Raw genomic sequence first — 10051 nt, 5'->3', positions numbered from 1 at the left:
GTCCAGATAATTCTGGAATATCCCCATTGAAGGAGATTCCACTCCCTCTCTGGACAATCTGTTCAGTGCTCAGTCATTGCACAGAAAAGTTCTTTCTCATGTCCAGGACGAACTTCCTGGGCATCAGTTCCTGCCCATTCCTGTTATCCTGTTGCAGGGTCCCTCAGAGCAGAGCCTGGTCCATCAAGCATTTTCAGCAACATCTCCTCCAAATCAAAACTGAGTCTGTGCCCATGAACCAAGCAGCACCAGGGAACAGACAGGCACAGGGTGAAACAGTCCCTGGCCTGGATGTGGTGTGGGATGAGCAATTCCAGGACATAGCTTGGGAATGACCACAACTGGGGCCCCTTCCTGACAAACAAGTTGGATTCAGCCACCCAGATTTGATAGCCAGGAGCTTTGAATCACAGGGACCCCAGACAGGGTCAGGTGGCCTCAGGGCCGACAGATCTAGCAGGAGGAGTTTACAGCAGAGGTGTTGCTCCCAAGGCTGGATGTCTGTCTGTCTGTCTGCTCACAGGAACAGACCACACACTGTCACCCGCTCCCTCTTCTGTAAATGTTTATTTTTAATTCGGTTGCGTAATGGATTTCAAATGAGCTGCCATGAGATAGCAGTGAAAGGCTGCAGCCACATCCCTCTGAAGCCTGTCCATGGGTTTGAATGTTTTTGGCCTGGATTTATCTTGGATAAGTTGTGTTCATCCAAAAAACACCGGTGGAGAGCTGCTGAAGAAGAGCTGTGCTCCCACTGGTGATGCTCTAACACCAACCACCCGCAATGGACACCTGAAATTAGGTGTGATCAGTCAAAATGACCCTGTGCTACACCAGCACTGTCCACACTTATGGCTCAGTATTTTTTCCTTTTCTCAGACACAAGGAATCCTTTCTGTTGGCCTCAGAGCTCCAGAGACTGCCAGTTCCCACTCCATCCCTGGGCATGGGACCTTTTCCAGAGGACTGCTGAATCCTTGGGAACACACGGATCCAAGCCTGAGTTTTTGCTGGGATGAGGTTTTGCAAAGCCCAAGCTGGAAATTCCTTGCTGTAGTGGTAGTTTGTAGAAGGATGGAAGAGTTTGGGCTAGAAGGGACCTTAAAGATCCTTTCATTCCACCCCCTGCCATGGGCAGGGACACCTTCCACCGTCCCACGTTGTTCCAAGCCCTGTCCAACCTGACCTGGGACACTTCCAGGGATGGGGCAGCCAGACTTCCCTGGGATCCCCTGTGCTGATCTGAACATCACAAACTCTGTAAGGTGCCTTGGAGCCCTCTAAATCTTACCTGGACCTTCTGAGCTGCCTCCTACCACCCAAAATGGGCAGAAATGACCATTCCTTTATCACAACAGCAGCAGCTCAACTCAGTTTGGATTTGAACCTTCAGCTTCTTGCCCTTTCTGCTGGATTTGGGTGGTTTCTCCCTGCAGGTATCCTGCTAACAAAGCATGGAGGAGCTGGATCTCCTGGCAGGGTTGTGTGGCCATTCTGTGGGATCAGTGCTGGAATCTTGCAGAAGCATCAATGGTTTCTACTCAGCTGGTCCTCAAATAAATACTTTTCCCCTGAAGAAAAGTCCCTGTAAAAAAAAGTTTTTGAAGTACCTTTAGAGAACATACAGGGAAGCTGGGACAAGAACATGGAGTAACAGGACAAAGGGCAAAGGGCTCAAACTGGAAGAGAGTGTATTTAGATAAGATATTGGGAAGATATTGAGGGTGGGGAGACCCTGGCAGAGGTTACCCAGAGAAGCTGTGGCTGCCCCTGGATCCCTGGAAGTGTCCAAGGCCAGGTTGAACAGGTTTGGAGCAACCTGGGAAGGCAGAAGGTGTCCCTGCCCATGGCAGGGGGTGGAACAAGATGGTGTTTAGGGTCCCTTCCAACCCAAACCATTCTGTGATCCTACAGTTCCCCGGGGCTTGACTTTCCAAGGATGGGAAGTGGAGGCTGTGGTGCTCCCAACATCATCATCCCATCCTGGGCAGGAGCAGCCTCCACGTTCTCCACAGGGACTAGTACCAGGAAAGTCCTCTGGCATGGCTGGAGGATCACCTGGGAGCAAATCAACCTGGAAACACGGCAGAAGCACCTCCAGAGGGCAGCAGGTCCCCAGGTGATGCTGTCCCCTGGTGTCCCCAGGGGCTGCAGAGGTCAGGTGTGGTCACCTGGCTGCTCATCTCCATGGATCACTGAGGGACCTGGCACTGGCCTGGGTCAGTCTTCAAGGAATCATTGAATGGTTTGGGTTGGAAGGGATCTTAAAGATCATCTAGTTCCAGTCCCTTGCCATGGGCAGGGACACTTCCCACTGGATCAGGGTCCTTCCCTGGGTATCTACTTCATTTTCTCCATGGGCTTCTCCCAGGTGGGTGAAATACCAAAGACCTAACAAAGGACAATTGTGCCTGAAATCCTGTCAGAATCATGGTGGGAATTTTCAGCCCATTTGGTTTTTTTCAAAGGTAAAAGTAAATCCATTTGGTGATTCCATCAATAACTTTGTAAGTGTGTGTATTACTGAATTATTTCTCCCTCAAGTCAAAAAAATTTTCCCAAGACCTGAAGAACTAGAAATAATTTCCAAATAAAAGCAAGATTCTTTCCAAAGATTTTGACTGATTTGTAATGGCTTTCCATTGATAAATCTACTAACCCAACTCATTGCAGCAATCCATAAAAATAAAAAGCATTGAAAAACCTCATGACTGATATATGTTTTTTTCCACCTCTCTTCTTTGCTGGAAAAAGGGATTTCAGTTCTACTTTCACTCAAAATATTTCTTGTAAATTAATTCCAGAAGTGCTAATGAATAAAAATTCCTCTTTCAGTCCTACCTGTCCAGTAAGGCTTAATCACCAGAACCCACAGGATTGGAGGGGTCTTTAAAAATGCTGTGATTGCCCTGGACTTGTATCCTAGGCTTTGGGAGGAAGGGAAAGGTAAGAAAAGCCAATCTCAGAGTCTTGCTTTAAGTTGGGGTGAATGAAGGGTGGAGTCCAAGCTGCAGCTTCCTTCCCTTGTCACCCCAGGATAACTTCCTGCTCACTCCTGCAGCAAGAGCTGGGTGGAATTCCATGGATTTGGAACTGATGGTCAAGGAACACAGTTCTACTTCAGCAATTGGTGGCTTGACAAACAGAATCTGGACAATCTCCTTAACCCAGAACAATAAAATGAAAGACCAATAATTGGATTTTTATCTTTTTTTTTTTTCTCTCACCCCAGCTGTTGAAATTTTTTTCTATTTCTAAATCAAACTGAGTATTTTGGGGACCTTAAAAATGTGAACAGAACTTGAAATGTGTTTGCTTGTTAGATTCCTCTGCTTTGCTGTTTGTTCAGACTGATGAATGAGCCATAAAATCAAATGTTTGCAACACTCCTGCTGTCCACTATTCCAGAGAGATGCATACTTTGGAATTTGCCTCCAGACAACTTCCCCTGCAGAAATCCATCAGAAGAAGGTGGTGATCAGCCAGTGCTGATCCTTGAAACTGCAGGACCAAGAGTGAAGATCCAACCTCCTCGTAAATAATATTTTCATCCCTCATCTCAAATAAAGCTGATAAACCTCCCATTGCTCAGCCAGTCTCAGACAGGATCCCTGTTGTCCTGTTTGATGGGGTTCTGGCTGGTTTTCCTTTCTCCTTGTCTCAACGGGCAGGGGCTTTATCCAGAACCCAGCAGGATCAGGAGGTGGCACTCATCAGCTTCCTGGCCTTCAGATGAGTTGGTGGGTCTGGAGCCCTGGGGGTGAGGGTGGAAATGGGGATGATGGAGCTTCACAGCATTGCATGGTAAAAACAGGAATGGGCTGGAGCTGCTGGAGTGATTCCAGAGGAGACCATGGAGCTGCTCCAAGGGCTGGAGCCCCTCTGCTCTGGAGCTAGGCAGGGAGAGCTGGGGGTGCTCACCTGGAGAAGAGAAGGATCCAGGGAGAGCTCAGAGCCCCTTCCAGAGCCTAAAGGGGCTCCAGGAGAGCTGGAGAGGGACTTGGGACAAGGGATGGAGGAACAGGACACAGGGAATGGCTTCCCACTGCCAGAGGGCAGGGATGGATTGGACATTGGGAAGGAATTGTTCCCTGGGAGGTTGGGGAGGCCCTGGCACAGGTGCCCAGAGCAGCTGTGGCTGCCCCTGGATCCCTGGAAGTGTCCAAGGCCAGGCTGGACAGGGCTTGGAGCACCCTGGGACTGTGGAAGCTGTCCCTGGCCATGACATGGTGAAACATGATGATCTTTATTTTCAATTCCCACCCAAACCATTCTGTGATTCTCTGGTGCTCTTCTTGGGGATGGAAGGCACTGAAATGCCCAAGAACAGTGAGATTTGAGCTGGGCCTCACCCACGGGAGCTCCACAGGCAGAGCTTTGTGCAGTACCACGAACAGTTAATGGCACAAAACAGAGGGAAGGCAGATCTCACAAAATCTCTCACTCCAGCAATAGAGAGATAGCAGGATGTGCAGTCAGCTGTCTCCTTGCTCTTCCCCCTGCACCCTAAATGGCATCAGCTGTCTTGTACTTGTTGAAGAAAGGAGGAAGAACATGACCTGTCTCTTTAGGTGAGATCTGAAGCAGAAACAGAACCTCAAATGGAAAGTGAATGAGGTTACAGCCCCGTAACACAGCTGATTACAAAAAAAGAAACTTCTCAGACTCGAACCTGACTGGTGATAAGCTCTCTGAAAGTCAAGTGCAATAAATAACCCCACCCCTTCTATTGGCTCAGACTGCTCTGAGCTGTGAATGGGCCAATTTACACAACCCCAGACCCATATTTCTCCTCCCATTTTCAGACCAGCTTTATACCCTGAGGCTCCAGGGGTTGGCTTTCACATCACCCCAGCCTGAATGAGGGCAGTTCAGGGCCCTGTTTGCAGCAGGACTGGACTTCTTACAGCCTGAGCAGCCTTTGTGGGCTCTTCTGAGGTAGACCCCCTTCTAATATTAGTAGGGTGTGAGAAGTGTGGTCACATTGCCAGCCCTCCACTGCTCTAAGTGTAACAAACCAGCTCCATTTGTCATTCAGCTGTTGGCAACAGGAAACCACCAACAGCAACTCAACACACGGCAACAAGAAGAATTAGGGTTTTCTCTTTCTGCGTGCTCCAAGGATTGAAACTCAACAGAAGGAGCTGATGGTCCCAGGCTGATGATCTGGAAGGGGGTTTTCAACTCTGGTGGACAGCTAAGATCAAGTGGGGTATGATTTAATCTGAACACAGGACTCTCAAGGTAAGTGCAAATGATTTTTCCAGCAGTTTTCCTTCCTTCCTTCCTGCTGCCTGTTTGTTGTTTGTTGCTCCACTGGGCATATTCCCTTAGGGTGTTTAAAGATTTGGCCCATCTATGGACCAGTGATTAGTAAAGCCTTTAGGGTGGGATGTCCAGTGAGCCAAACTGCTGCTGTGGACCAGGATAGGGGGTGTGTCTGTCTTTCCTTCTGGCAGCTTCCAGTGCTGGAACTGGGAATGCTCTGAGGTGGGACTGATGCTCCAAGTCAGACGCTCACCCAGTGGGTTCTCTCTCAGGCACAGGACAACCTTCATCCTCTTAAAAATAGTGAAAGTAGATGACAGCCAGGAGTGAATGAGTTTCATCCAACTGAATTTCCTGGAAATGAGAGTGGCCGGAGAAGGTGAAATTAGGGACCCAGTTCTGAAGTTGAGGGGAGGTGGCAATTTGGGTACTCAGCTTCCAACACAGCAACCTTTGGGTGCTGCAGACTGTGTGGGGAAGGGTCAAATCTTTAATTCCCCACTTGGGGAGATGCACATTTGGGATTTTTGAGAGTTTTTCCTTTCTTGCACCCCACAGATGTTTTAAATGGTCTCACTGGGTGCAATATTTTGTTTTCACCAGCTCCTCCTCTGAAGATGGTAAAACCACTGTAAAGTTTATGCTGGTTGTAGACAAAGCTTCTGGCAAAGCTGGAAATATCCAGCAGAGCTATAGGAAGAGTGGACTGGCTGCTTCTACCCTGGTCACTTCCCAGGATCTGCACTAAGCCTATAACTTCCATTCCTGATTAAAATTTAGGTCAGGCTCAAAATTGCAGAGCTCTAAGTTGAAGCATGGATATTTCAGGATATCTGTGCTTGCTGTGGCAATTTTGGGAGGGAATAGCACTTGCTGTGTTGTGAGGTATTTGCATCTCAGACCTCCTCAGGTGTTTCCTCAGGGCTTTGTGGCCAATGATGCCCCACTGAATGCTCTTCAAAGTGTTTTAGTTACCCCATTCATGATTTAGGGCTATTTCTTGCCTCTCATGATGGGCTGCTCTGATATTTAATTGATTATGAATCTTTAACAGTGCAAAACCAGGACACTGCCAGCAGTGAGGCTTCCTGCTGCATGCAGAGCACATGCACATGGTCCCTGCTTGGGGATGTGCTGGAGATGGAGAAGGCAGATGGAAATGAGGAATAAGAAAGGGACAGCTGCAGGGCAGCCCAGGCACCCTCATTAATATGCTCAGTCAGTCATTCTGTCAAGGTTTAAGTCATTTTTACCAGAAGACTTGGGGGCTGCAGAGCTTGTGGTTTCTCGTTCATATTCTGCTTTCTTCTCCCAGACCTCCTGCAGCCTTTTTATTGTATTGGTACCCAAAAGTCAGTGAAAAAACCCTTCTGGCCCATTCTTGTTTTGTTCTGCCAGTACAGGGCTATTGCTGCCTGCCCTTGAGGATTGCAAAGTCCAACCATGAATTTTTCTGGTGGAGGAGAAAACACCCAAGGCATATTTATGTAAGAATTTTGCAAAAGTGCTGCTGATTATTCTTCATCTTCTTTTCCAATGAATTCCCGTGTTTGGTTTAATCAGCGTGGGGTATTCTGGGATGCTGTTATACCCCAGGCCTTCAGCTTAGATGATGTACTACCAGCTCCTCATAACTAAACCCACAATATCCCAGGATGGGCATCCCTTTCCCTCATAATTGGGGCTGTGTGTCCCTTTCAAACACAGATATCAGCTCCTTTATTTCTGCTTTGTGTCTTTCTTCCTGACCCGTATTTCAGCCTTTAATTCTCTGTGGCACATTGATGGGCATATCAGCATCCAAAAATGACCTTGAGGATACTTTCAGAAACAGCCCAGGTTTTTTGTCATCTAAAGCAGGTGTGGAAAGGAGGGAGTCACATGGATGGATTTCACAGGGATCACAGGGATGTGCTGAGCAGAGTAGGATCTCCTGGGCACGCTGTTACTTCATCATTATTTGCCGTCCTTCCTTCCCCTCATTCTTTCCATCCCATCTGTGTTAAAAAAAGGAGTTTCCTCACTGCTCCTCCATGGTTCACGAGCCTCTGGAGGCACCCAAGCATTGCCTCCATGTGGGTGAGTTCCCCTGTAGCCAATCATTTCCTGCAGGGGTTCTATCACACACAGAAAAATCTTTCAGGACACCTGGGGCTAAATCCTGCTGGAATCCTCACCAGCCCCAAAGTTTCCATCCATTTCTTAGTTCCATGTGGTGCAAGCCAGCTTTTTTCATTAGGCTAACTCCACATTGCAAGATTAGAAGTAGCTGGGGGGGTAAAAAAGACCTTGCAGAGGTCTTGGAAACAAATTACAGCCCCAGGGTCCTGATGCTGATTATGGAAGGAGCAGTTGCACCGCTGGACATCACAAAACAGGCTGTGCAGGGTCACGGTTCTTGCTTAAACATAAATAGGAATGTAAACCAAAATTCCAATATTTCATGCTGGACAAGATATTTGCTTCTCACGGGTCAGTCTGTTTTCCATACCAGGTTTAAATCCATCACAATATCCAGCCAAAAATATTTCCCCCACCACCAAAAACCAAGCTCAAACCACAGCTGCTCTCTGTGTTGAAGTAAAAAAATGGGTTTCAATTATAATTTTTTCCAAGAAGAAGTTGCAGCTGAGCAGGAGAACAATGTTCCTGTGGTTTTACAGAGCAATTTTGTCTTTGTTAATGCTGGTCAGTTTTAATTTCAAAAATGTGGTGACCTTGCCTATTCAAGCTTCCAAAAGCCAGTGATAAATGCCTGAAGGAGAGGGACACAGTTGAGCAAAGGTGTGGGAAGTGTGAACTGTGTGGAATTACTGCAAGAAATGATGCTGCTTCATTTGCTGGAGACACAGCAAAGAGGGAGTCCACCATGGAATCATGGAATGGTTTGTGTTGGAAAGGAACCTTAAGGGTCAGCTCATTCCAACTCCCTGTCATGGGCAGGAACACCTTCTACCATCCCAGGCTTTTCCAAGCCATGTCCTACCTGGCCTTGGACACTTCCAGGGGTGGGACATCCACCATGGGCAGGACAGGCAGTCGTGAGTCTTTCAGTGAAGGAAATTAGTGGTGGTTGTTAGGAAGTCATTTTAAGGCTATGGGAATTAGAGGGCTGGGATAGACTGGTAGGAAGCAGTGGGAATTTCCATCACTGAAAGTTTTGAAGTACAAATTAGGAGTTTTCTGAGATTATTGACCTTCGTGGTGCCAGTCCTACATTTCTGCCACCCTGTGGAATACACGTGGCTTCTGAACTGAAATGTGCTTTTTAAAATCATCCCCGTGCATTTCCCTCTCTTTATTTATTTACTTACATACTTGTAAAATGGTTTTCCAAATTTGACCCAATCTCACTGACGATTTCTGCTCCTCTGGAAGCCGTGGAATGTGTTGCTGATCAAAAAGCAGCGAGCAGCACCCCTGGGGTCCTGGTGTGTCAGGCACGTAGGAGACCCAGCAGAAATAATAAAGACATGGCTCACAAACGAATTCTTTGCTACTTAACGAGTGGAGAAAAATGAAAAACTACTCAGTGTCCATGATGTCTGCTCTGCCTTGGTGATGGCAGAATCAGGAATGATTTGGGTGGATGAAGGTTGGGTGAAAAACTCTTTGTCACTTGATAAAGGGACCTTACAGCCAAGAGGGAAAAGAGGTGCTAGGCCCCATGCCCAGGTCCCCATGGTCCCAATTTACTACAGGATTGTGTTTCCTCATTTATGGAAGGTCTCTCTTCTCCATGAAACCTGGGGTGGGAAAGAAAAACCGTAACAAAATGCCTGGTGCAGAGGAACTGCCAGACTTCTTTCAGCCCAGACAGCTCCTTGCCCAACACCCGAGCCTTGGTGGCATCCAGGGTTATGTGAACAACTTGGGACCATGAAATTTGGGGCAGAACCTCTCAAAATGTGTCTGTGGGAGGATGATGATTGAGAAGTGGGCTTTGAATAGAGGTTAAATTCGACCTGTGGAAAAATCAAGGCATCACCTGTAACGCACGATGGAAAGAGGGAGAAGTGATGCCAATCTAAGCAGGCAGAGAAATTGATAGAAAAGCTTTAAACTGACTTTTATCTCTACTTTTTTTCCTGGCTGTCTCTTGCATGTTTGGCCTTGACCATTTTAGAAGCAGAGGAAGAAGAGCACAGCTGCTTGAGACATTAATGCAGCAGACTTGCACAATTATTATTCTTTTTTTCCAGTGAAAGGTGCCAATATTCGTGGTGTTTTGTGACAGAACCTTTTGAGAGGTGGTGATTTCCCATGGAATGCTTTTTTTCCCCTGAAAGTTGTGGCGAAAAAGTTGGAAAAAGCATTCTAAAAGTCACTGAGTGGTCTGCCAAGGAATAATAACTGTGAGTGGAAGGGAATTATGAATGTGGGACTCTGTACAAGACTGGTCCTAACCAGGTGAGAAGAAATCCTGGTTGTTTTAGTTCAGTGCTGCCGGTGCCAGGCTGAGGATGGGCACTGGCAAAGCAAGAAACTTTAGGAAATAAGATTTCTTCCAGCTCTGAGGAAATAAATTCAGGCCAGATCAAATGTCAGGTAACCTGAGAGTGGATCAGCCCCATCAATTCAGTGCCGTAAATAATGACTTTCTGTAAAAAATCTGGTTGTGAGGTTTGGCTTTGTTCTGTCACATTTCTGTCTCCAAGCATCATAAAGACGTTTTAATATTATATTAATTCTGAAAATCGAGTTAATCTTCTAATTTTGGGTAAGGGATTAAAAAGTAATGGGTTCCTTCTTTCTTTATGAGCATCAGAAAGGAAATAATATT

The 10051-nt window shown here is 46.9% G+C and overlaps 1 protein-coding gene across 1 annotated transcript in view; it reads left to right on the top strand.

Annotated features, from left to right (window-relative positions):
* Positions 1-4785: 4785 nt before the first annotated feature.
* Positions 4786-10051, top strand: part of BLK (BLK proto-oncogene, Src family tyrosine kinase) — a 44128-nt gene continuing 38862 nt past the window's right edge. The window contains exon 1 of the mRNA XM_059843104.1: positions 4786-5244. The gene's annotated coding sequence lies outside the window, so the exon portion shown is untranslated. The remainder of the gene's footprint in view (positions 5245-10051) is intronic.

The sequence above is a fragment of the Haemorhous mexicanus genome, chromosome 3 (genome assembly GCF_027477595.1).
Source record: "Haemorhous mexicanus isolate bHaeMex1 chromosome 3, bHaeMex1.pri, whole genome shotgun sequence".
NCBI classification, from domain to species: Eukaryota; Metazoa; Chordata; class Aves; order Passeriformes; family Fringillidae; genus Haemorhous; species Haemorhous mexicanus.
The sequence above is the reverse complement of the archived record's forward strand: the minus strand, read 5'-3'. Positions and strand labels throughout refer to the sequence as shown.